The sequence below is a fragment of the Ambystoma mexicanum genome, chromosome 8, assembly GCF_040938575.1.
Source record: "Ambystoma mexicanum isolate Mex_15411 chromosome 8, UKY_AmexF1_1, whole genome shotgun sequence".
In the NCBI taxonomy this organism is placed as follows: domain Eukaryota; kingdom Metazoa; phylum Chordata; class Amphibia; order Caudata; family Ambystomatidae; genus Ambystoma; species Ambystoma mexicanum.
In genome coordinates this window covers 432169212-432194357 of record NC_090929.1, presented here as the reverse complement: position 1 = coordinate 432194357, position 25146 = coordinate 432169212, and positions in this window count along the sequence as shown.

The window sequence follows — 25146 nt, the reverse complement described above, 5'->3', positions numbered from 1 at the left end:
CCGGTTTCCGCGCTTACAGACCTCTGGCTACTAAGCGCGTTATAAATAACCTATCATATCATGAGCTTCATGGACATTTTCGAGATCCAATCCCCATGTGATCCCAAGTTCCCCCACCTGCCATCTTTCCAAGACCCCTGAATTCTAATATGACCATCTGCCAGAGAAACAGGTTGGTGACACAGGAAGATCTCACTCATTAGTTGTGCACCGGGAACAAAGATAGGGAGACCTATAGTAATTTGTAACTCCAGGGTAAAGCCAGACTTAACTTTATCAGTAGCTATTTCCCTCCCCTCCAAACTTGCATAAAGTGACAGTCGGTCCCCATTCTAAAGGGTAGTAAAGGGATGATTGTGTTGAACCAACCCATTTAGAGATATCTGCTATTGTGGCTCTTACTAAGCAGTGGACTTGGACACCCCAGAAACTGTTTTTACTTATGGCTGCTGACCTAAGCATTTGCTCCTTCCTGGAACTGCCGCCCTTGTAGACTCACCCATCCAAAGGAAGGCATCTGGTTTCTGAAGAAGTCTGTCAGTGCACAATGCACTCTCCAGCATGGCGACTCCCCTCAGGTGCTTGAAAGCCACTGCAGAAGGAAGTCAGAAAGTGTGCATGGTCCTGGAGATACTTGACCTGAAGTGACAGCTGCGGGCTGCCCAGTAGTGAATAGATGCAGAGGCAGCAAGCAAGTGAAAGCAAAATGGTGGACGGCCTGTGGAACCAGGGCTTGTGGGGCTTTGTAGATACCGACAGATTGAAAACCGATGTGAGTTTCATAGTTTACGATTAGGACCGCCAATTACAATGCTTGTACAACGTGGGGCATCACCTAAAATGATAACACAGTTTGCAGGATGTCCCACTCAAATACAAAAAGGCCCTGGGAACGAAGAAAGGTGTGGGAGTTAGAAGTCAGAGTGACCTGGAGAGTGCACAGCCTAACGGCGAGGAGGTTACTGAAGAGGAGGAGGGTGGAGGTGAAGGCAGGAGAGTTGAAGAAAAGTGTTCAAGTGGTGATTGATGCAATGGAGGCAGTGGAGATGGGGAGGGGAGGAGGCGAAGACAGAGTCATAACGAAGAAAAAGGAGGTGAAGGGATATACAGTGCAGCAGGTGAAGAGAGACAGAGGACAAACAGGTGAAGGAAATAATGTGGTGAGACATACAATTGAGGAGGGGGCTGGAAAATCAACAAAGGAAGTGGCAAAAGAGGCAGTGAAGGGAGAGGAGACCATCAGAGGAACAGCAGAGAAATTGATAAGCCAAGAGAAAGAACCCAAGAGCAAGACATAGAGAGTTAATAGAAACGGCAGCATTACAGTGATTAGAAACCAGAGGAAGAAGAGAAGCAGTGGTACAGGCCAGAGGGTTGCAAGCATGGGCAAGGAAGACAGGTTGAGAGGTAAGCAGAACCTTAATGTTAATTGAGGAAAGAACAGAGATAAGGTTGAAGAGGGGAAGGAGGAGGAAAGAAGCATAGTAAGTGAGAAATGGAAGGTGGAACCTTGTAGTTCAACAGGCAGAGGACTGTCCTGGTCGTGAAGAACCATGTGCTGGGGGAGACTGTGGCTGAGTCTGAGATCAGCACCCACCCAGCTTGCTTGCTACTTCCTGGGGCCGTGGATGTCCTGGCAATGTCTCACCAGGTCCTAATGATGGTCCTGCATGAGAAGGATACTGAACACCAAGGGTGGTGGAAATAACCCCTCCCCCCACCCCCCAGCAGAATTACATCCCGATCATTGCTACAAAAAGACCAGGCATCTGCAACAAGAGCCAAGACTATCACTGTGGATAGGGTTGTGATTGTGTGTTGCCTACCAACTGTGCTGCAGCCCACTACCTAATATAAAGAGTTCACAAATGCAAAACAATTGCAGTGAGACCACCATGTCCCCTGAAGTGGGCCAATGAATGGATGGAGACAAAAAATGACGAATGAGAGTTATTACGTTTTTCGACAATATCAAAAGAATGTTTTGATACTGAATGATTCCAGCATTTGTATGCAGCCTACTAGAATGTGTTGGTCTCTGTGCAAGCATCGCACCTGGAACTGGCCATCTGGTGACCAACCTTTAAGAGAAGCTTGATGCTCACAAGCTCTTGGTGGAGGAAGAGCAGCAGAGAAGAGGATGCAGCAGTCACGGCACCTTCCATTGTGCATCCTTCACAGGAGTGCCTGTGACAGAAGCCCCAAACCTCCCAAGCACTCTACTGTTTCCACAACCCGTCATACATATAAAACCCTCATATTTACTAGCTTGGAAGAAAATGGAGCATGTTTATCACCCCGGTTGGCTTTGATTATTGGGACTCCAGGGACCCACAAGGAGACAGCCCTCGGAACTTCCTCCTAGATCACTGGTCTGAGCAAGGATCCTCGTATCTGTGGATATCCCCAAAGGTGTGGAAGAATAATCAGTGGCCTAACACCACCCAAGCTGAAAAAGAAAAGAGCAACAAGTGTAATATGGTTCTCAAAATACAAATGGAAATGCAGCAATCAAAAGATTGACATATGCGAGAATGCGCAAACCAAGATAGTTACTACAGAAGGGAAACTGGAGCTGGAAGCTGTTTTCTTTTATCCAAGTCCTAACCCCATGCTAGCAGATGCTAAGAGCCTGGGAACTTCTGCTGGAAGTTCCATACCAAGTATTTGATGCAAGGATATTCAGCGGCAGTCACTCAATAGTCTTGAGTTCAATATCCAAGAAGCAAGAAGGTGAAACAACAAACTCCCCAGCAGATTTCAAATGAAAGCCAGCAGTCAATGACCAAGAGGTACAACAGGAGCCTACTTACATGCAAGTTCCCCAATCCTGAAAGAAATATCCTTCCCACCAAGATTAATCTGTGGGCAAGAATGAAGCCTGGGCTGACCAACAATAAGTGCACACTCCAGAGGTCTGCTCTCCTAACTGCTGCTCCAGACCACAGGACTTGCAATCACCCATACAATATCCTGTCAATGCAAGAGTCAAGCTAACTGTGTAGTCCATATTCAGTGTCTCAAGGACCTGAAGTAGGTGCCGGATACACTATGCTTTAGTGTCCAGATACGGTCCCAAAAAGAGAAGGTAAAGCCCAAGATTTTCTCTGGAAATGTGATCACATAGCCACCGGGTTAAAGGCATGGTCTAGTAAAAATTTTTATTGTCCCTACGGGTCGGCCATGTTTTTTTAAGCCTAACTGGCTCGATTTTAGAAAACTTTCCTATGGACCTTTCCCGAGTTTTCATCCATTAAACGCACGCGAAAACAAGCACCAGGGAGCCGCCATTTTCTGATAATCCTATCTTTTCCCTGATCGCCCTGGCTGACCTGCTTTTGCGGCACTAAATCAATTCCCCCGCCCCTGAGCCTGACATTATCAAAACATTCATATTCCCCGCCTCTCCCCGTGACGTTACTGTGCTGCGTAGGCAAACGCGCCCAGTCGTCTTCTGCGCGACTCCACACAGAACCCGGAAACCAACACAGATCAACTCACAACACAGCGCGCCACAATTCGGAATGTGAAACTGTACTTTAAAATGAAACAGCAACACGGTACATTTGGTAAAGTACATTTATTTGACATTAAATGTTTAGAGAATATTCAGCAATTGACATATGAGCTCCGGAAGCCATTTATTTTCTTTTATCTGTATCCGCAATAACTGTTCCGTTTCATCTTGAGTCACGCGCTGTTCCTTTATGGTACACAGGGTGTTCATTTTCGTAAAAGGAATCACTTTGGAAGCACGGTGAACCGCAAGGCTGTTCCATGAACTAGGCACTAGTCCAGCCTAAAGGTTGATATGTTGCTTCTAGCCACTAGTACAGCGTAAGGGCATGTGGGCCCTTGGCGATCGTCCCATAATATGGTGATCGTGCTCCAGTTGTTGACACAAAGCTGCAGGTGTCTGCTGAAGAATCCATCCGCCGGTGTCTCAAACAGATGGCAGTGGCAGAAAGGGATCAAATACCTGTTATGAAAACAAAAAAATGATAATTAGTCTGGCTAGCCGAACTTCATTAATATTACTCATTTTATTTATTACGGCCGATCAGAAACTATTTGCTTGCAAGGATAGTTCAATGGAGTATGTTCGTCTCTAAAATCAATGCGAAAAGTAACAAGATAAATCGAGGCCAACACACAATGATAAACGACAGTCTACATGCGTGAGGAATGATATGATATATGATATGGCATTTGTAACGCGCCTATACTCAAGTGTTTCTAGGCGTGACGAGGCAGGTGGGGAACAAGGGCAGACAGACAACGATCCTACTAGGCCAGGTGTCTTTCTGATCGCGCATGGGGAAGGGCTGCACATGGTTAGTTAAATACAAATTAAATAATAGGGCCAGCTGGTGGCAAGTGCAAGGTAAATGCCGGGAGAAGGGGCTGAAGGATACAGAGACAGTCCCGTAGTGCAGGGAAAAGTGGCTGGGCCAAGGACCGAGATCGGTGAGACCAGTGCACCTGCATGCCCATGTGCCCACTACAAACAGTTTTACTTGCTTTTCCTAGCTCTTCATTCATTCATTTATTCATGCATCCATTCATTAAATCTTCATTCCGGTATAAAAGCGTGTAAAGATTTACTTACATTATATTTGAAATTTCCATTGTGTCTCTTCGTAAGGCAGTCTGTAAAATGGACCATGCTCTTGACAATGATTTTTCGTATACTGACCTAAAACTGAAACTCGGTCTAGTTTCTGAATTTTCTGCCTTATCGTCTCTTATGTTATTGCGCACTCCCTTAAAATGTAGTTCTATCGGCATGGTCCCTGTCTCAAGGTCAAAAAACAATAGACCCTTATACTTCCAGTGCGACTTGTGGGCCTCATCTGGGCGCTGTCCTTCGCATTCTTTATTTGCAACATCACGTAGTATAGGCATCTCTGAGAACTTGAAGTTTAGAATCCGTCTATGTAGTGCGCCTCAATGTGCAAATGCGAACAGGCTTCTCTCCCAAATGCCACGGCCCGCTTGGCTGGCGCGTTCTAAGTGCCCCAATTTTGTCCCCGTTGTCTGCAAGCTTTGCAACCCAAATTGAGACATTTAATTTTTGCCGGAAGGTCAGGGAAAGTATAGAGTACCACAGGAGTTGAGTTAAAAGTGAGATTTATTGTTTGTTTGTTTGTTTTATTATTTGCAATACGCAAGCCTCCCCTCCGTTAACAGTGCACAGCATTTACATGAGATGAGACATGAGAAAAATATATACATACACATATGTGAGGTGAATAGAGAGAATTCAAAGATGACACCCAGCTTGTTCGCCACCCATGATGGTTAGGTTTACAGGTACACTGTACAATAACATTTATTTACAAAAAGACAATCGTATTGCAATTATTTAAACCGGGATTTGTACTTCACAATCAGCTGTGCTTCGGGTGGCATGGCACAGTCGCAATGTTCGGTGGCAATGGATCACTGCTCTGCACAGAAACGTCCAAAATTCCATATCTGTGCTTCTCTAACACAGCAACAATAAGGCCTTTCACAAAGTCGAACTGCATTTCATCATAGACTGGTTTGATCACCCATTGCTTACTTCGTTTTGAAAACACCTTAGTGTAGCGAGGCATCCTTACTTTACCCCTAGTCCTAGATTGTTCACGTCCGACATTTCTGTTATGGGCCAAGACCGCTAGTAGAGTGCGATGTTTCATGCCCCGAAAGCTAAAATGCAAGCGCTTTGGCCTGTACTTTAGGCACATATTGTGGAGCACCTCCAAATCTCCTGTGTGACAGAAATCTGTCAGTCCTCTCAAATCTCTTGATAGAGTTTTGTCGAAAACAATCTTCTCAATGGCTTTGTGTGTCGGTGAAGATGGAATCAACCACTTCTTCTTCCGTGCCTCCTCTGGGGACAAAGGGCCATGTTCACTTTGGTGGAAATGTTAATTTGCTGTCCAGCGGTGAACGTTGGTACAGTGGTGCATCAGTGACCGCCATTTTTCAAGTAGTATTTCGACTGACCCCTCACAAGTTTTTGAGCTCCACCAAAGATGGTTGGGGATAGAATGTGACCACTGCAAAATACTTTCAAAACCTTTTTTTTCCCTGCAGCCGAGATTTTCTTATTGATTGATTTAGCAAGATGCCATACGTCAAATTGATGTTTAATATGTGGGAACTGCTCTCTCATTGTCTTGGCAATTGAAACATGTCTATCCGTGGCTATGAGGTCGATGTGCATTCCCCTCAATTGTAGATATTCTACTGATTTTATAAAACCTAGTTTCTCCATGGCCACTGAGGATGTACATTGTGTTACCTGCACGACCACCAAACTCACAATTTTCTTACTATCCATGTCCTGAAAGTGGTAGGTGCAGTACTTGGCAGAAAATCCAGGGCTGCAGCACTGTCCATCGCCGGCTAGCCTGAATCGTTTGCCTTCGAATGTACTTGCTAGAGACAATTGTTCAATTTTCCAAGCATCACTAATGGCCGGAAACAGATAATCACGTTGGTATGTGTAGTACAGCGCTTTATAAATGAAATGGAGTCCCACAAACTGAAAGAAAGCCTCTAACTTTCTAAAACTGGAGCCACTAAAAAGTGATGCAGCTGCACACAGTAGATTGCCTGCTGGCAGTTTCCCCAGCATCGGTTGTGCAGACCATGAGAACCTATGATTTAATCTACAGGCGGCATTTATTTTGACGTTACTGCCTTTTATTTGACGAGCCACATTAATCAATGGCTTCCCACAAACTTTCCCTCTAATGGAATGCACACATTTCAGCATACTTATAATTTCCATCAAACAACTGTCGAATACAATGTATTTGCTCTCTTTCATTAGACTGTCATCCTGCGTCAATGTTGTTTCGGCCTTTGACGTTGTGGAGATTTCAACACATTGGAAAGTAACATCGCTGATATCAAGTTCTGATGCGTCTATGGATGCTGCGGCTGGTTCATTCTCTGTCATTTCAACATCTATTACTTCAACATTGATGGGAGAACACAACAATGTCGACAGGTTTTTTGGTGGCAAATTTTTGGCGGGTGTAGATTGTGTAAATTGATCTGCAACTACTTCAGAGCTATCTTCAATACATTCAATAACATCTTCTTGTGGTGGTGCGGTCGCACTGTAGCTATGGTCCAATGCAACTTTGCTGTAGTCTCCAAACACAATTAATTTATGTTCTGGCCATTGGACATGAGCATCTCGAGCCTGAACACGCCTCGCCTCAATTAATAGTTCCTCCATAGTGTACACGGTCTGGCAAGCCACATCTCTCATTCGCTTCACTGTCTGTGTGTGTATAGTTCTGACACCCACGGGTAACTGGAAGAGAGATTGGAAAAGGGATGTTCAGTTTAAACACAAGATGGAGTGCAGTAGAATTGACTGGAAAAAAACATAAAATAGTCCCCAGCACAAACATTTTTTTTAAATTATGAACTGTTTGTAACTAACCTTTTTTTGTTTTTTTTTCTTAGCAAATTTTTTGACTCGACCTTCAACATCTGCATGCTGAAGTTCCGATTCGTTTCCGCATGTCCTCCCTTCCTCTTGCGCTGCAACGACTATATTTTCTGTATCCGCATAGACAGCACGGAATGAGGCTCCATCGTCTCCCTGAAACATAGTACTTTCATTACTATGTATCAAAATATTGTTAGCATAAAACACACGTGAGGACGAACACACAGGTACATCTCAATAGCCAAATAGGATTTAAACATTGTGTGCAACAATCAAACGACAAGTATTCGACCAGTGATGATCTATTTCGATGGAACTGTCAGTATCCATACCTCTGGCTCTGCATGGACTGCCATGAATGGTTGTATTGGAGAGGAGGCATCTGCATCTCCCTGAAACACAGTACTTGCATTAGTATTGTTTTCAATATTGGAAACATAACACACACTTGGAGTCGAACGCACAGGTACATATAAAGAGATAACCGCGAAAGATGCATTGTCCAAAGGAATCAAGGAAAATCCAAATATGATCACATTTTATCGACTTATTTCAACGATTCCTTTACATCTGCATCATCTAAATGAGATGTTGTGATTGTGGTGGAAGCTTCGTCGTCTCCCTGAAACACAGCACTTGCATTAATAGGGAAGAAAGTATAGCAAATGGAAACACGTTATATGATCACGCATGATGGAGCTGTCATTATCCATACCTCGTGCTGCTGAAGAATATCTATGGATGTTGCAAATGTAGTGCACACTTCCGAAAGCTGTTGCGCCGATTCGTATACTTGAATGTCAGGCTCTGCATCAAGTGCAGGGGTTGACGCTCCATCAACTGCCTGAAACATAGTACTTGCATTAGTGAGGATTACAATTGTGAAAACATAACACACACCTGGGGTCGACAGCACAGGTACATATCAACAGCTAACCACGAATGAAACATTGTGTAGAACAATCAAACGACAAGAATTCCAGCTCTGATGATGATGCTCGATGGAGCTGTCAGTATCCATACCTCCTGATGTTGAAAAACATCTAGAAATGTTGTAGAAGTGGCGGACGCTTCAGCATCTCCCTGAAAGACAGTACTTGCATTAGTATGGATAACACTAATTAAAACTGAAAACAAACACCAGTGGACGATAACTACGGTGTATATCAATTGGAAAGCAGTAACCAAACATTCGGTAAAATAATTACACGATAGAATAAAACTATTACTTGACATGCATAAAACAAATATGTAGCGGATTAGCCTAGTAAGATTACCTGATACGCGCTAGAAGTGGTTGATAATTGCGACCACGTCAAGGATGTAGAATGTTCTTGCTTCAGATTCAAGGGATAGTCAAGAAGTTGTAATTAGAAACTGGGGTGTGCTTGTGAATGAATGACGTATGTATGTCGTGGTATTGGGGGGGTGGTCTGCTTCAAGGGGAGGCCTGCCTGGAGACACGGGGTCTGAGGAGGCCATGTGACCGATGGCCCCTTGGCGTGGGACACCTTTTGAAGTGTACATGTAGTTTGGCACCTTGGGCGTTTGCACCCGTCACAGCCCCCCATGCCAGCGCGCATCCACCGGCGCGAACCGCCTTTGATACTGGGGGGTGGGATGGATGGCCCTGGGGCGTGCAGATAAGGCATAGGAAGACTGCTGAATGGAGACCCACTTATGTGGATTGCAGGGGGGCGGCCTGCCTCAGGGGAGGCCTGCCTGGAGACACAGGGTCTGAGGAGACCATGTGAACAATGGCCCCTTGGCGTGGGACACCTTTTGAAGTGTACATGTAGTTTGGCACCTTGGCCTTTCGCGCCCCTGACAGCCCCCCATGCCAGCGCGCATCCACAGGCGTGAACCACCTTTATATCAATATACAGTATATCGCCTTTATATCAATGATAGTATATCGTTGCTTATCAATAACAAATGCCACATACCGGAGATTCTTGTGAGCACAGACCCACATTTCAACCGGTGTATTATAGTGGTCAAGACTGTATAATCCAATGGTAAATGTTAGTATAGATATATGTGTGACTTTTATAGAGACATAACCTACTGAAAGACTTTGAACAAGTGTGTTTTAGTGCATGCATTATCGAGAATATGTTATGTTAGCTTAGATAGATAGTGACCACCCTGCTTTACAGCAACCAGACCTTCACCCATTCGGAACACAGATGTCTGACGTCCATCCTTGAATGGAGACACACTTGATTCATTTAAAAAATCGAGACAACCGTTGTTAAAATATATGTGGTGTTTTATTTTGTATCTTATTTTCACGACACAAAAATACAAGACTTTAAAGATTATACAGGTCAGGTTGCAGCACAGCGAGAGAAAATCCCCTGTACTGACCGCTGTCACTCGGGAAAGTTTCTCTAATGGCATGAACAGCACAGGCGGGTATCACGCTTCGAACGCGGTGTCCAAGCCTCCCGTGAAGCCACCATGTAAAGGAACGATAGGCCACCAGCCTGTACCACCTGTGAAAAGGAATGAAATAAACTGTTTTTAAATTACCAAGATAAGTTTAATAAACGTTTGTTGTCAATGACAATTCTTGTAACTAATGGCATTTTACACGGACAAATGCTATCGAGACAATGCACACTATTCAACGACTTACATGCGTTACAATGATATGTAGATGTAATTTTGGATATAGTAGAAGACCATGAAATAGGAGTGGCATGACAAGCACAGTATACTTACTCGTTACTCGGATTACGAGGACGAACAGTTGCTCGAAGTTCGTGCATAAGCACCATCATTATTCTCAACACGCCCCGTGTGAGGCAGGCTGCCCTGAAGTCTGGCAGCTCGGTGATGCATTGTGGTCGTGGCTCGCCTTCCGAAATGTAGGCCAGGCATCCCGAGTTTTCTCGGCAGCAGCATTTCTCGTCCTCAGTTGGCATTAGCTCGCACCGATTGCATGTGCACCAGGTGGAGACGCCGTCCATTCGACTAGGCCCAGGCTCTTCATCTGTTGATTCGTCCTGCCAACTGCTGTCCGAATCCCCATCGTTTTCGCGTGCTTCCCTTTCCAGTAGTTCCTCCTCGGTATACTCAGGCTCGTACATGTAGGGCATTATTATAGCCATTGTGTGTTAAACAAACTAAAATAATTCATAGCGGTGGTACTGGTATCTGTTCACACGGGCTACAAGCGGCGAAGGTAGCTGACCAGAGCACTGAAACGAGTCACAAAATACTCAAAAAAACACAGAGAGAGGAATGGAATCGAAAATCGGCTGCTGTGTGTTGTGAAACGGTCTGTTTATACATATTGAGGAGAGAGGCGTCCTGCCATTTCCATGGCGACACGTCATTAGCTGAAGCGCAGCGAATGTTGACACGAGACGTGCTTTGGCGTTGGGAAATGGCCGGTACGAGTCTGCTGATGACAGGCTCAGGGGCGGGGGAATTGATTTAGTGCCGCAAAAGCAGGTCAGCCAGGGCGATTGGGGAAAAGATAGGATTATGAGAAAATGGCGGCTCCGTGGTGCTTGTTTTCGCGTGCGTTTAATGGACGAAAACTCGGGTAAGGTCCATAGGAAAATTTTCTAAAATCGAGCCACTTAGGCTTAAAAAAACATGGCCGACCCGTAGGGACAATAACATTTTTTACTAGACCATGCCTTTAACATCTGGCACAGCCACACAATGAGGCCCTTTGTGATGACCTCAAAGCTATAGTTAGTTTCTAGACAGCCACACCTGGTCACCAGCCATGGAATAAAGGTATGCAGTACTGTGCCCATTAGCAGACCTTTTAAAAGCGGTTTTGGCCTTCCTACAGTGCACTTCAATTGCTGAAGGTAACTTCGAAGTGTTAGGAACATCTTCAGGAAACATTTTAATAAGACGTTAGTGCACAAATCATCATTCCTCTTTGGACAGTAAGAATAAGGCAAATGGTGTACATTCCTACACTTTCAATGGTTTGGAACCGTTGCCCAATGATGGAGTTGCTGATCTGACAATTCTAGAGAGGATGCAAAGCTCAGAACATCTTCACAATTCACAGAGTGATGACTGAGGAGAGGTTCTCAGCACGAGAAAAAGAGCAGCAGCATGGCTAAGGGCATTAGGATGGGGGTGGGGGGTCAACCAACATTCAGGATAAACCATTTTTGTGGAGATCTGGAATGGCCACCCTACATTTATTACATAGGTTTCCCCGGTTACGTGATGTGGGCCAAACACAAAGCCTAGGGGCAAGAACGGCTATACTTAAGGCCTGACTTCCAATGCGGAGCTAACGGCGAAGACCCTGTGCAACCAGCCCTGATGTGACAAGTCCACACAGACCATGAAGAAGCCTAACCCACGACTTCACGCTCAACCTGAGAAGACGGAGTAATGAGGCTCAAGCCTCAGTAGCCAATAATCACAGCTGATGGATAAAATCTATCAGATGACAGATGGAGCTCTGAGCGAGACACAGGATCTTCCATCCAATCAGATTCCAGGAGAGGGAGGGTCAAAGAAGTTAGACTGAACTCAGAATAACTGCCCACAGCCTGGAGAGGAGACGCCACTGATCCTCTGCCCCTGGGTGCTGTTGCTGTGGACCTTTGAAGTATTGTGCACCGCTGAGGAATGGTGCACCCCTGAGGCTGTGAACCCTCCTGATGTACCGCTGTTCATCCAACAAGTGCTGTGCAGTCCGAAAGGGCTAAGCTAACTGAAAACGTGCACCTGAAAGCTCAGTGCATACCCAAAAACCATTGTGCACACAAGACACTGTGAACCAGAAGTCACTGTGAACGCTGAACGTGTCTTGATTGAAACTGTTTTTTTTTAAAACGGCGAGCAATTGGAGAACACAAGTTAAACTGATTGTCTCTTGTTTGAAGCTTTACTTGTATAAAGCCTTACCAGGTGATACAATCAAGAAAACATGTGCCATGTTTCCGACTATCCAATAGGAAAGCTTGCCACCAGTCTGAATTTACCTGCAGGCCTCTGAAATCTAATTGTCTGTTCAGATTAAATCTTTTTAAATGCATTGGCTGAATTCAAAATGGTCCCACTATGAAAGGAAAGCAAGTGTTTCTTTGGATCTGCACAACAAGAAGGTTCCTCTGAGTCCCATAGGTCCTGGTCTTCAAAACCAGACCTGTTCATCTTTAGCATTTCCCAAAAGCTGTCCCCAGGTCTGGTAAAGAGAATGACAGGAGGGGGCTGGAGGGAGGATAAGATAACTTATGATATGGTATGATATTTTATTTGTATCGCGCTCGTACACAAGTGTTTCAGAGCACAAGTGTTTTCAAAATACGTTCAACCAAGAATATATTTCTCAATCTGATATTGTTTATCATTCACAGGTCTGGTTTTAGCCCTCTCTCTCTTCCTACAGGGGCCAATGATCCACTGTAAAGTTCCTCACCAAAGGGACACACTTCTCAGCTTGCTTGAAGGTTCTGCCTCTGCCGCGCCAGGGCTCTGTTCCCCACCTGCCAATTCCTCGCACCCAGCCACTTTTTTCACTCAAGGGGGGCAGACACGATGCTAACAATAGGAATTTCTTTGCAAATAATCCACCTTAAAATATCCTTTTGTGTACAACTTTGTGTTAAATCCTGATCAACACACCTTTCACTAGAAGTTCTTCATAAGTCCTGAGTGTGCATATGTGTATCCAAAGAGATGAAAATTCCCAACCATCCAAATATAGACAAAATACTAATAAAAGGGCCAGTATTCTGTTTGGAATAGAATCTAAAAAGTTAGATCTTAAAACCAACAAAATAAATATTTTGTAGTCTCTGCAAGGAAAAATAAATGCTATGTACTCCATCATGTCCCCAACAAGAAAACAAAACTAGATTGTGATCAGAGATTCAGTATAGGGAATAAGACTTAGGACAACATAAATAAGTACCAACACATTTCATTTCTTCTGGGCATGAGTGAAGGAACTCCTACCAGACCTGGGGAGAAGATGGCTAAAATGGAAGAGGGAGAATATATGGCTATACATGTCAGAAGTTTTTTTTCCCTGTTCCAAATTGCAGGAGCCCAGTTTGACTCACTATGTGGCCACCTTCTGTTCTCTCACAGTCTTAGGGTATTTAAAGTGCGCCAGCATTAGTCTTTCCTGGTCTTGACTGTTGCTTCTGGGAACTTAGATCACACTCTTGGGCCTTGAGGTTGTAGATAAAGCACATCTGCCAGGCAGAACCTATGATTTCCTAAGGTCTTATGGGATGCGGAAGATGAATTACCAGCATGAATTCCCCCATTCCACCTTGGGTGCTTTTCAGACTCACAAGCCATGCCTTCTTACACACAAACCCACTACAGACTCTGGATTCTCATTTGCAGATGTGAGAACACGACACGCTCTGCTTTCTCCTTTTCAAGTTCTGCGTTCTTCCCAGGATCTTTGTATGTGGCCCCAGCAAGCAGGCAAAACTCCTTATGAGTTCTGGTGGCCTTTGCTTCCCACTAAGGTCTTGGCAATAGTCCAAAGCAAGCCCTTTGCTAGCTGCCATTCCTGCAAGATCACAAACTGAGCTAACTATTCAACAAACCTTTCCTTCCACCATCTCTTTCTCCAACCCCCCCTCTCCTCAGTGAACACACCAACTCAAGAATGATGGTTTTTTCCTCCATGAGCTGAGGATTTAAGATGGCCGACCACCATCTTTGAATCAGACATAATCAACGTGGAGGCTAGGCAGCATTGTGTGTCTGCTGTCTATCCTGCTGTTGGAGTCTTTTTCTCGGAATGCTGCCTTGTGTTCTGTGTACATATAGCTCACTTTCTCCACCTTGCTCGAGAACCCCCTCCCCTCTTTGTGTCTGGTCAGACATAACCCCGGGAGCCTGTGGAATGCTGATTGAGAGATCTTCTTGCTCTGCGAGCAGGTGTAAAGCCTATACTCAACACAACTGTTGTGCAGGAACCCCTCACTCTATTCATTCGAGTCCCTTTGACCTCTGACATCAGATACCCCCTCCATCACTACAGTCAATGCCCTTGTCTCAGCCACCAACACCTACAAATCTGCAGTGGTCTCACACAAAGCTAACTCCTACAACTCTTGTATTACTCATGCAGCCTCCAATGCCAAAAGGCTTTTCTCCATACTCAGGGAACTGGAATCGCCCATCCCTGCAATATCCCCCACTCCAGTTGACAAATATTGGTGTACTACCATCCAGAATGCCCTGGTGCATAAAATGTACTCCCTTTAAGAGAAAATAAAGACTAAAAGAGATGCACTGGCAATTACACGCACCTCCTCTAACACTTCCAATCCAATCTCTCCAGCTAGCTTCCCCTGATTCAAATTCAACAAAGTCACCCAAGAACATGTACTGGCCACCATCACTGGCCTTAAACCACCAAACTCCAAGGGTGACACTTCCTCCGCTCATCTGGTGAAACTCTGTGCACCCACCTTAACTCCCTTCATCACAGACTTTATCAACGCCTCCTTCTCCTCAAGTTAAGTCCCTACCAATATCAAATCAGCCTGCATAACCCCTTACTCAAGAAACCGACCCTCAACCCTGCTACCCCCACCAACTACCAGCCCATCACCACTGTTCCCTTTCTGCTGAAGATAATAGATTGAGTAGCCTACACACAAATCCAATTCTTCCTTGAAAGTAGCACCTTCTTGGAGCCAGGCAATCGGGCTTCCGCCCCAAGCATAGCACTGAAACGTCTCTACCTGACCTAAAAATCCAGTTGGATAGCATCCGAGACTCTGGCAACTTAAGTATCCTCTTACTACTTGACCTCTCTGCCACGTTTTATTTAGTGGATCGTGACAAGGTTTGCCAATCACTCAGCCAGAACGTCCACTTCTCCACTTTGGATTAAATTGTTCCTTTCTGATCGTACAAGAGTCTTCATTGGTGAAGAGGCCGCTGATCCCTTATCAGCACCCCTTGGGATCCCCAAGGCTTTTGCCTCTCCCCAACACTTTACAATACATACACAAAACCACTCTTTGCTGCACTAGACTCCCTGGGCATCATTTACATAAACTTTGCAGATGACACCCATATCCTGATCCCTACCACAGGTGACCACAAACATGACACCTCCATCATCAACAAGATTTACACCACCATCCAAAATTGGATGGCCTCACATAGTTTATGCCTCCATGATGAGAAAACAGAAATCCTCATTGTAGGCTCCCGCGTCCATCTCAAATCCCTAGACAACAACTATTCCACCATAAATATTAATGGCAAATCCATCCCAGTCCTGAAACAGGTAAAACGCTAGGCGTCTACCTCGAAGTTGATCTTTCTATGACCAAGCACATAAACGCCCTATCCTCCTCCACAGCTTACACCGCAAAGCTCATATCTCTTAGTAGACCATTCCTATCTCCCCAGAATTGCTTGATTCTAGCACGAGTGGTGATCCTCTCAAAATTGAACTATTGCAATATTCTCTTACTGGGCACCACGACTGCAAATCTCTGCAAACTACAACTACTTCAGAACAAAGCCTTACGTGCTGCTTTTGGATTAGAATGAAGCAATCACATCTCACCCATTAGACGAGAGTCGCACTGGCTCCCCATGAAAGCGAGGATTCTCTAAATGGCCCTCACCATTGCCCACAAGTGCATTCAGAAGGATGCCCCTATTTACCTCAATGACAGTATCACCCTAAATTCTTCACCACAGACGCTAAGATCTATTACCAGCACGTCTCTGAACATTCCGCGTTACAAGAGTAAAAAGGCAGGAGGCTCTAGCTTCCCCGTGGCCTCACCTATGCTTTGGAAGACTTTGCCTGCACAAATTAGAAATGAACAATCCTACCAGCTTTTCAAGAAACTGGTCAAAACATGGCTCTTTGATAAATGTGATTGATGTGTCCTCATCTGCTCTCAAGTCTTGTATCTGTAATATGTTCTGGGACTTTGCAACCAAATCTTGTAACAAGTAAACTTATGTAACTAACGCTGTGATACCCCAGGGTTTGGGCATTTAACAAATTCAATAAATAAATAAAATAAATATCTCCCATGTAGTGATTCTGATATGTCACATATATAACCCACCTTCTGGTACTCTTAAATTGGAGGGTTCCCTAGAGGGGGTGTTCTGGGCTCCGAGCTGTAGGGGCTTGTGGAGGCTGGGTAGACTTTGGCAAATTCCCAACATACCACCCCCATGGGTCACATCATCAAGCAGTGGGATTTCTCTCCGTCATAGATCCCCTGACCTCCGCATAGCCCCAAATGTGACCCTGTCATTGAACATAGAACAGTTACTGTATGGATGCAGAAAAACATATGTAAAAAGAACCATCAAGTAGAACCCAATGGGACTCATTACAAGTTCGGCGGTGTGTAAAAACATGGCAGTAATTCTGTTACCACCATGTTGCTTTTTTGTCAGTAATGTAATTACCACTGTTTTATCCACACCGCCAAATTGTACGTTTTGGCCGATTTACTGGCAATGGAATCACTGTGTGGTAATTCCCTGGTGGTAAATGTGCCAAAAATCCTCACAGAGTCCTATCCACTCCCAAACTAGGGAATTATACCCCCCTACCACCACTTGTAATCCTGTGGTAACCCCATAAAACCAAGTGGTGGTAATCATGTTTTGGCTTTAATTCGGTGGAGATACTGCTGAATTATCACCAAACTCATGATGAGGACCATGATCTGAAGCAGGGAATGTGCAAGGCCCTCTCTCCCAAATACAGGAGATATTACTCATGGAGTGTGCATTGGTTTCGACCACGCATGAACAAGGAAACAACAGTTCCCCTCTGCCTCTTGCAAAGGCAGGTCAACGCCTTTGGAATGTTTTGCTTCACATTCAAACAATGTGGGACGCTGCCCAGAAGACAAGCTGTTGTGATGACCTAACTGGGTCTCTCTTTTGGAGATGCAGTATTTCCATGGATTAGGATATGCACCCAGTTGAGCCTCCATTTCATCAAAATCCTGACCTACTTTATAAATAACAAATGCTAATTAGTCTAAACTTATAACCAAAAAAGTGTTGAGTGGAACATTTTCAATACATCTGCTGAACCACTGGCACGGCTCTGGGCAACCTCCCATACTACTGATTTTCAGTCCATCTGCGTCCTTGCAGATGGGGTCAAGCAATATGCAAATCAGTCGGGAACTGCCACCACCATCACCTCTTTGTTTTTGCTTTGTCACCGTGAGTGGGAAGGGTATGCCCAGATGTGGGTCCTGTATTTACTGGGCCTAGATACCCGAGCTACTTCTCACTGATGATGCCCAATGAGTTTGAAACATTTCTGGGGATGCTTGTGGTCTCGTGCAGAAGGGATGTGATCTAGCAGTTCGGGCTGGACTGCCCCTCTGGGGGTGGAACCACGCCTGATTGGCATACGCTCTTTCCCCTTTCTGTAATGGTTTGGCAGGCGAAGAACGATGGTCTGGAGGGTTGCCCAGAACAATTTCCAGAGGTTTATGATTAATTCTAAGCCTTTCAGCCATCACCTCTTTGTTTTTTCATTGGTCTAATATAGCGCACCTTCTGCCCTTTTGGAAACCTCTGGACTCCTGCATCTTGAAGTGAATGGGGAATCAGTTAGAGATAGGGAGAGGAGAGGTGCAAATCATCGGGTGTTAACAGATGCAGATCGGAAGTACCTGGTTACTGTGTGCCGGTATGTTTCAGGTGGTTACACTTGGGTATATCTATATATAGGCGAAAGAACCAAAGGATTGATTCACTACCAGCGCAGGTATATTGGGCGGGCTGCTGGTCTGGAAGATGGGGGTACATGTGTGTTAAGGGATGTGGTTTGGTGAGCGATGTGGTGCAGGTGCTAGCAAGCATTAGGCTGCTGTGTGTGTGGGGATCTCCGTGTGAAGTGAAAGGTGGAAAGAGGTAAAGGGTGAGTAGGTTAGTGGGGGATAATGCTGGGTAGTCCTGGGCTGACAGTTTTGATAATAACAGAGGTTCCTGGCGTGCCCATCGTCTTGTTCTCATGATAATAGGTTAGTTTAGGCGTGTTCCAGTTTCTCTTTCCCCGCCTGGAGTGTGATCATGGGGAGATTGTGAAGTCCCATATCTGTGTTGATGGGGTAGACCGGCCTCGTATACTTTGGCCAGCTCAATGAACGTAACAAGGATGTTGCATATTGGTTCCATTAACCCATTCATACACCATGCAGAAATCGTAAAGTCATACGTCCCGGCTATTATTGTCACTGCAGTGAAATATGAAAGTCATATTTGACTACGGTGACATCATACAGCCACACACCTACCTTCTACTGCTGTCTGTATCAAAAGGCGTGCCAAGTCTCTCTTCATCGGAATGCTCCTTATTCACAATAGCAGCCCAGAGCCCACCTGCTGCTGCCCACACGCCAGCTGCACTGAAGCAGGAAGTGACGGTCACTTTGAGGAAATGGCCCTCTCTTTTTTTTGAGATGGTGGAATGGGTTAATAAATACCCATATACAACATACAATTGTACATGGGTGACTATCATCTAGAGGTACCTGTTCCTCAGTCACATCCTAGACTACTCAAGCTTCCCTCTAGTTATCTATCAGGTGGGACTGTCCCATCGGTGGAATATTTCCCATGCATTATTCTACATGTCGCAATACAAGCAGGGACTTCAAATCCTGTGTCTGATGCGCAGGGCAATGGACTGAGGCCGAGCCAATTGCCATAGTCTGTTTGTCCGAGGCCCATCCTATCCCTGTGCTCTATGGATGGATTTGAAGTCACCTGTCTGTTGATAGAATGCATGGGTGAAGCTGACCCAGTTGAGCCTGGTCTCGGGAGTGCTTGTGTCTGCAACAGTGTGTTGAAGGGGATGTTTTGTAGTCCCATATCCATAGTGGGCAGTGTGAGTTATAAAAAGAATATTGGTATAGGCTTACACTTTACTTGTCATTCCTTATATTGCTTCAGGGAGGACGTAAGAAGCTCTTCCTTGAATGTGTCCACGTCTTGACACGCCTGTACAAGCAGGCACAAAGCATAGTGTTGAATTTAGCATGCCTAATCCGAAGCAAGTTTTTATTAGTAAAAGCACTTACCAATGGAAAGGAATGATGCATGACCCTTATCTAGAAGAGCCGAGGCAGTGGAACCTGGGAAGTTACCCAGTTTGGGAGCAGCTGGCACCATGCATGATTGCAGAGAACACTTATTTTGTTATTTATTAGTAATATACTTTTAGCCAACGGCTTTATATATACAACATAAAATACATACATACATAACATATATCCATATTAACACTTATAATGACTGTGTAACGTCTTAGAGACCATTGTGGCAGAATAAAGCGCCAGCAATATCTAGCTAGCCATTTTCATTGGGTCTGCTGGCAGACCAATGGACTACCTCTGGCTATGCAACAAGGCAATATAGGAGCAGGACACCTTTCTTGGTGGGCTAGAAATCACCCTGATTGGTTCACAAAAAATGGCAGCATTCATAAAGGCATGAACATATTTTACCAAAGTGACCTTCTTCTAGATGCTTATCTTTTTCAGTCTCAGAGTCCAAATCCAGACAGGGAGTTCGGGTTGCAGACTGCAGCTTCTCCATCCATCAGTAGCCTCATGACACCCAGTTATTCCTGAAGGGTTTTGCTGGAGGGGAACATCCACTCTCATTGCCTTTTTACCTGGATTATAAGATCTTCTCTTGACAAGGTCTAGCTGTCCATTATGGGCAGGTTATGATATCCCACCATCTTTAACTGTATCCTGTTAGCTTATGAGAAAACACACCTGGGTCCTAAGCAACAGGCAGAAAAGGGACCACAACAAAAACAAGGACAGAGCAGACATGGACAGAACTAGTGGAGCCTTCTAAAAAAAAATGGCCTCAAGAATATGTTTGATTGGGCTTTTGATAAAGGTTTTAAATGTGTGAGACTATGGAATGTACAGGCAAGGAACTAGCTAAGTGGCAAACCCGTCTAGCTGTGTGAGGGAGATACATTTTGATATTAAATCCTAACCACTAGTGTGAAAACCTGGACAGGTAATGCAATAAATTGGACTGGCATAAGACACCCCAAATGAGGAAGCTTTGGGGTGGGGTCAGTGGAGTGGATGTTCATAAAGCCTGCCGACTCGATTCCTAAGGAAGGAAAGGCTGCCACAGGGAAGTCAGAGTAGGTCTTTATAGGACCAGCTGCAGTGAATCCCCTTGAGAAAGGATCCTCCAAAGCGTGACCCTGGACCTTTTAGGAGAATCCTCCATAGAGGGCTGTGAGACCATGTACATGAGTTCTGTTACCCGCCACATTCGTTCAATGACTCTAGGGGCCCTAGTCATAGATGAATGGTCTGCTTTGTTTGACCCACAAACTGCCATACTGCAGTCGCACTCACTGGGGTGTCCAAAATCTATTGTAACTGTGGGTCAGACATATTCTGTCTTTTCCCGTTGTTGCCAGGTTTGGGTCTTGACGGGGTGTTCCAGTAAAGGCACATCCGCTGTGTTTGTTGACCAGCGTCTTGTCCTTCTCTTATTCTGTGCACTTATTTTTTAAGTGACATTAATGTGGACCAGGTGATTTTGCACCCCTCACCTCCAACCTCGAATTCATTTCTCTGAAACTTCTGGCAAGGGCGGATATGTTTCAGAGAGCATCCGTGAACTCGGTCAAGAACCCTTCATGGAAGCCCCCTCTGCAAGGCCTGCCAGGTATCTGCAAGATATCTTGCTGTTAGACCTCTGTGTAAGACACCATTAGTTGGACCTTATCACAAGCTTTGGTGTAAAACGTCATTCCATACTTCGAGGCAACTCTTAGTGTAAGACCAGTAGAGCACCGACAGGCAGGACCTGGTGCAACACCTGGTTTGCATCCCAGGGTTGGACACACTACAGCAAATACCAGATCAAGCCATGCATGAAAGATTTCCTCTTTTCACGAAGAGCTGACTAAAGGAAGCTGATCACCAATGCTTGGAAGAAGAGATCTACTTACCTGCACCCACACCTCAGTGGTAATGCAGATTCTGGAGATGTTTGCTTAACAGTGTTGGTCTATCTTGATGGTCTTGGTTGAAATACAGTCCTGAAATAATCACGATGGAAAGTTATTCTGGGCCCTAAGGTGAACATTATTAATCACTCTTCAATGCCTAGTCATTAATCTCCCCCTTATACCAGATATCATCCCTCATATTTGTAGTGTGGATGGGATTGAAAGGGATCAGAGCTATGGGGAACTGGTAGGCATGCCAGTGGGGAGGGATATTGCAAAGGATCAGCCAAGTTTGTGTACTGACTTTTGAATTTCTTTCGGTTTAGTGTTGAGCAGAATGTGTCTGATCACGTCCATTGCTGGTGTAGACATTCCATTAGTCTGATTAAGGTTAAGAGGGCTAAGAGTACAATAGCCAAAAAGGTGAGTAACTTGCACTTAACGATTTAAGGATATTTTTCGAAAATATATGCCCAATCAACATTAATGACATTATAACTAATTACAGAGGTTCTTGAGACTGGAGAGATAGTGTCCTTTAAGGAGAGAAATGTGTGTTATGTTCAATTGTTTTTTCATTTGAAAGTTTCTGCAGAATGCATAGTGACCGCATACCAATAACAGACTGTCCATCTTGGATACTGTGAGAAACCTGACGGCATCCTCACTTCTTTTCCCCTGGGATCCTCCTCTTGGGTGGCCAGGGAAAGGCCTTCGCTTTTGGGTCTTCACCATGGGGATGGATATGCGAGGGAGGATCACCTGGGTGGAGCGACCTTGGGGAGTGGGGAAGAGGACGTCCTTAGGTGAGAGATGGCATCCCCCATTCCCTTTGCAGAGTAAGCCCTCTATCCCTCAAGTCTTTGTGGGCTACTGTCAGCCCTTTCCCTCTTCTCCCCCCTAAAGGTCCCCCAGAAACACCACCTCAACACTGAGATGAGGAGACAACAGAGACTTATGCACACATTCTTTATTAAAACAAACGTCCCCAAACATCATTTACATGCTGTGACGAAGAAGGGTCATCCAGAGTTAATGCAGACTATATGTGGCTTGTTACAAGGTGAGCGGACTAGCTCTAAAGATCCCTAGCCTCAGCGGGAGATATTTAAAAATCTTAATGGAGATTAGCTGGGTAGCAGGAAGGTGGAGAAGGAAAAGCAACTTCCTTGACAGGAGCAGTGAGAATCGCTAGAGAACCAAGACTGGGTAGGAGGGAAAGCAGTGGAAAGCAAGGCTGCTGGAAGGCAGACATCTGGGGTGAACTGCGAGAATGGGGCAGTCACCAGCTGGAGGACACACGCTAGGAAGCTAAACCCACTGACAGCATGACGACTGTGGGAGCAAAGCCACGGAACGCTGCTGCATTGCTACAATGAGAGGCCCAGAGGGAAAACAAGACAGTGGTTACCTGCGACCTCACAGAAGTGCAGTGAAAGACATGCAGTGAGTCCACCTGGAAAGGAGGCCCAGACACGGCAAGAGGCCTATTTTGTCCATATATGCAGTATATTCATGAAACCTTTGAACGGGGAACGTAAGAAAGGCAATTGTGAATGCCAAAACAAGTACTTGTGAATACCAAACGAACTGGAGATTATTGAAAGCAATTATGAATGCCACCCACAGCAAAAGCAAGTGGTGAGCACTCATGATTGGAGGTGGTACTTGTGGCAGATACCACGGAATGTGTTGCTTGAGATGCACGCAGGGACAAAAGTCAAGAGAATACCAAGAAGGGTATGAGATGAGAAACCAAGTATTGGGCAAAGCTAAAAGAGTTCAAGGAACTGCAGGTTAAGAGGAAACCTGTATTGACATGAGCCAGAGGAATACAGAACAAGGATAGCAAAGTGCACGGTGACCCAGCAAGCCACGGAACAGTGCTAGAAGAGTGTGACACTGATGAAAGAACCAAGCTTCACTGTCAAAGGAAGGCAGTGACCAATTGTTGATGGAAAGCAGTCAAGAAGGGGCATTGGTTGCGTGACCTATAAGGGGTGGACTGTGTGGTCCAACAACTGCGCCTAGACCGAGTTCCCCCACTGTATGGAGAAGCGAAGGAACGTATTAATAAAGAAGGTTGTGTTTTGCAACAGCTCCTTATGTGATTTGAGCATTAAGAAACAGAACTATCTATGTAAGTATTGATGTCAAAATAGCTGGGAAGTGTCCCAAGGAATTGTGGTGTTTTGTTGAAAACTGGAAGATTTGAACTCTTGGGGAAGGAAACCCCTTTTGTTGTTATGCTGAAAGCTGGAAGATTTGAACTCTTGGGGAAGGGAAGTCCTCTGTTATATGAACTACTTTGAACTTGGGGAAGAGGGTGATTGTTACAAGCCGCCAAGAGCTGGAAGAAGCTCAGAACTTTATTTTGAACACTATTCGTTTTTTATGCTCACATCCCTACACATTGAATACAATTAGTTGTGAGGGCAATTATAGGTTTTGGAAACAGACATTTTAGTTGGACTTCCTGACGCAGGCTATCCTTAGTTTTCTTTAGATAGGGAAATCCCACCTTAGAATAGGGAAATATAGGCATTACTCCACCGTGCCTTTTAAAGTTAATAAAATATTTGTTAACATAACTGAACCTTTTGTCTGTGTCTGACTCATAATGCCTTCACAAATGGTATCAGGAGTAGGATGTGGCTCAACTGATACAATATGGGGAACCCTAAAATGTGAAAAGGTAGTTCCCAGAACATCACACCCCTCAGTAGTCACTAAGGGCTCTATTGGGTTTGATATTTACAGTAGTAGGGACAATATCATTCCCCCAGGTGAAAGAAGACTAATACCCACTGATTGTATTTTGATTCCACCCCCTGATACCTTCATCAGACTGACTCATGAGTAGCATGGAGGTTTGGAATTGATGTGCTAGCTCGGATTATAGATCCCGACTTCAGAGGTGGCATCAAAGTGTTATTACAGAATCATGCAAAAGATCCCTTTCAAATCCATCAGGGGGATGAAATTGTACATGGGGTGCTCGAGAGAGCAGTGTTCCCTAGGATAAAGGAAGAGGCCAGGAAGGAGGTCATAGATGAAGGTACCTGAGGCTTCAGGGCAGTGGATGACACACATGATGCCCCTCAAGACCCCAAACCCAGAAAGGTCAGAGGGGAAGAAACAAACTCTTCCCGACCTAGCCTTTGCCTAAAGGAACGGCCCATTGTTGGCTGAAGCCTTCTTAAAATTACACCTGGGCAAGAGGGCTGTCAGAATGGAGGGCCATTTTTCTTTTTGAGACATGGGTTTACATACCGGGGAGACACTACTTCAGATGGCCTAGTAAAAACCCAATTAGTTGTCCTTAAAAGTCATAAGCAAGTAGTCCTGGAAATAGTTAATTCCCATTTGACCGGAGGTCATCTAGGACAGATGAAGAGGCAGGCCCAAATCATCCATAAGCTCTTCTGGTCAGAAATTCATGCTGACATTAAAAACTTCATCCAGTCGTGCGCAATTTGCCAAAAGAACAGTACCCATATACCACCAACAGTCCCCTTACAGCCACTGCGAATCATTGAAATTCCATTCTCAAGAATTGGTGTGGACATTGTACGCCCCCTGGAAACATCAGAATTAGGGAACAAGTACATCTTGGTAATAGTGGATTATGCCACTGTATATCCAGAAGCCTTTCCCTTGAGAGTCAATACCACCCGGCAGATCTTGAAACACCTACTCCCTTTCTTTTCATGTAGGG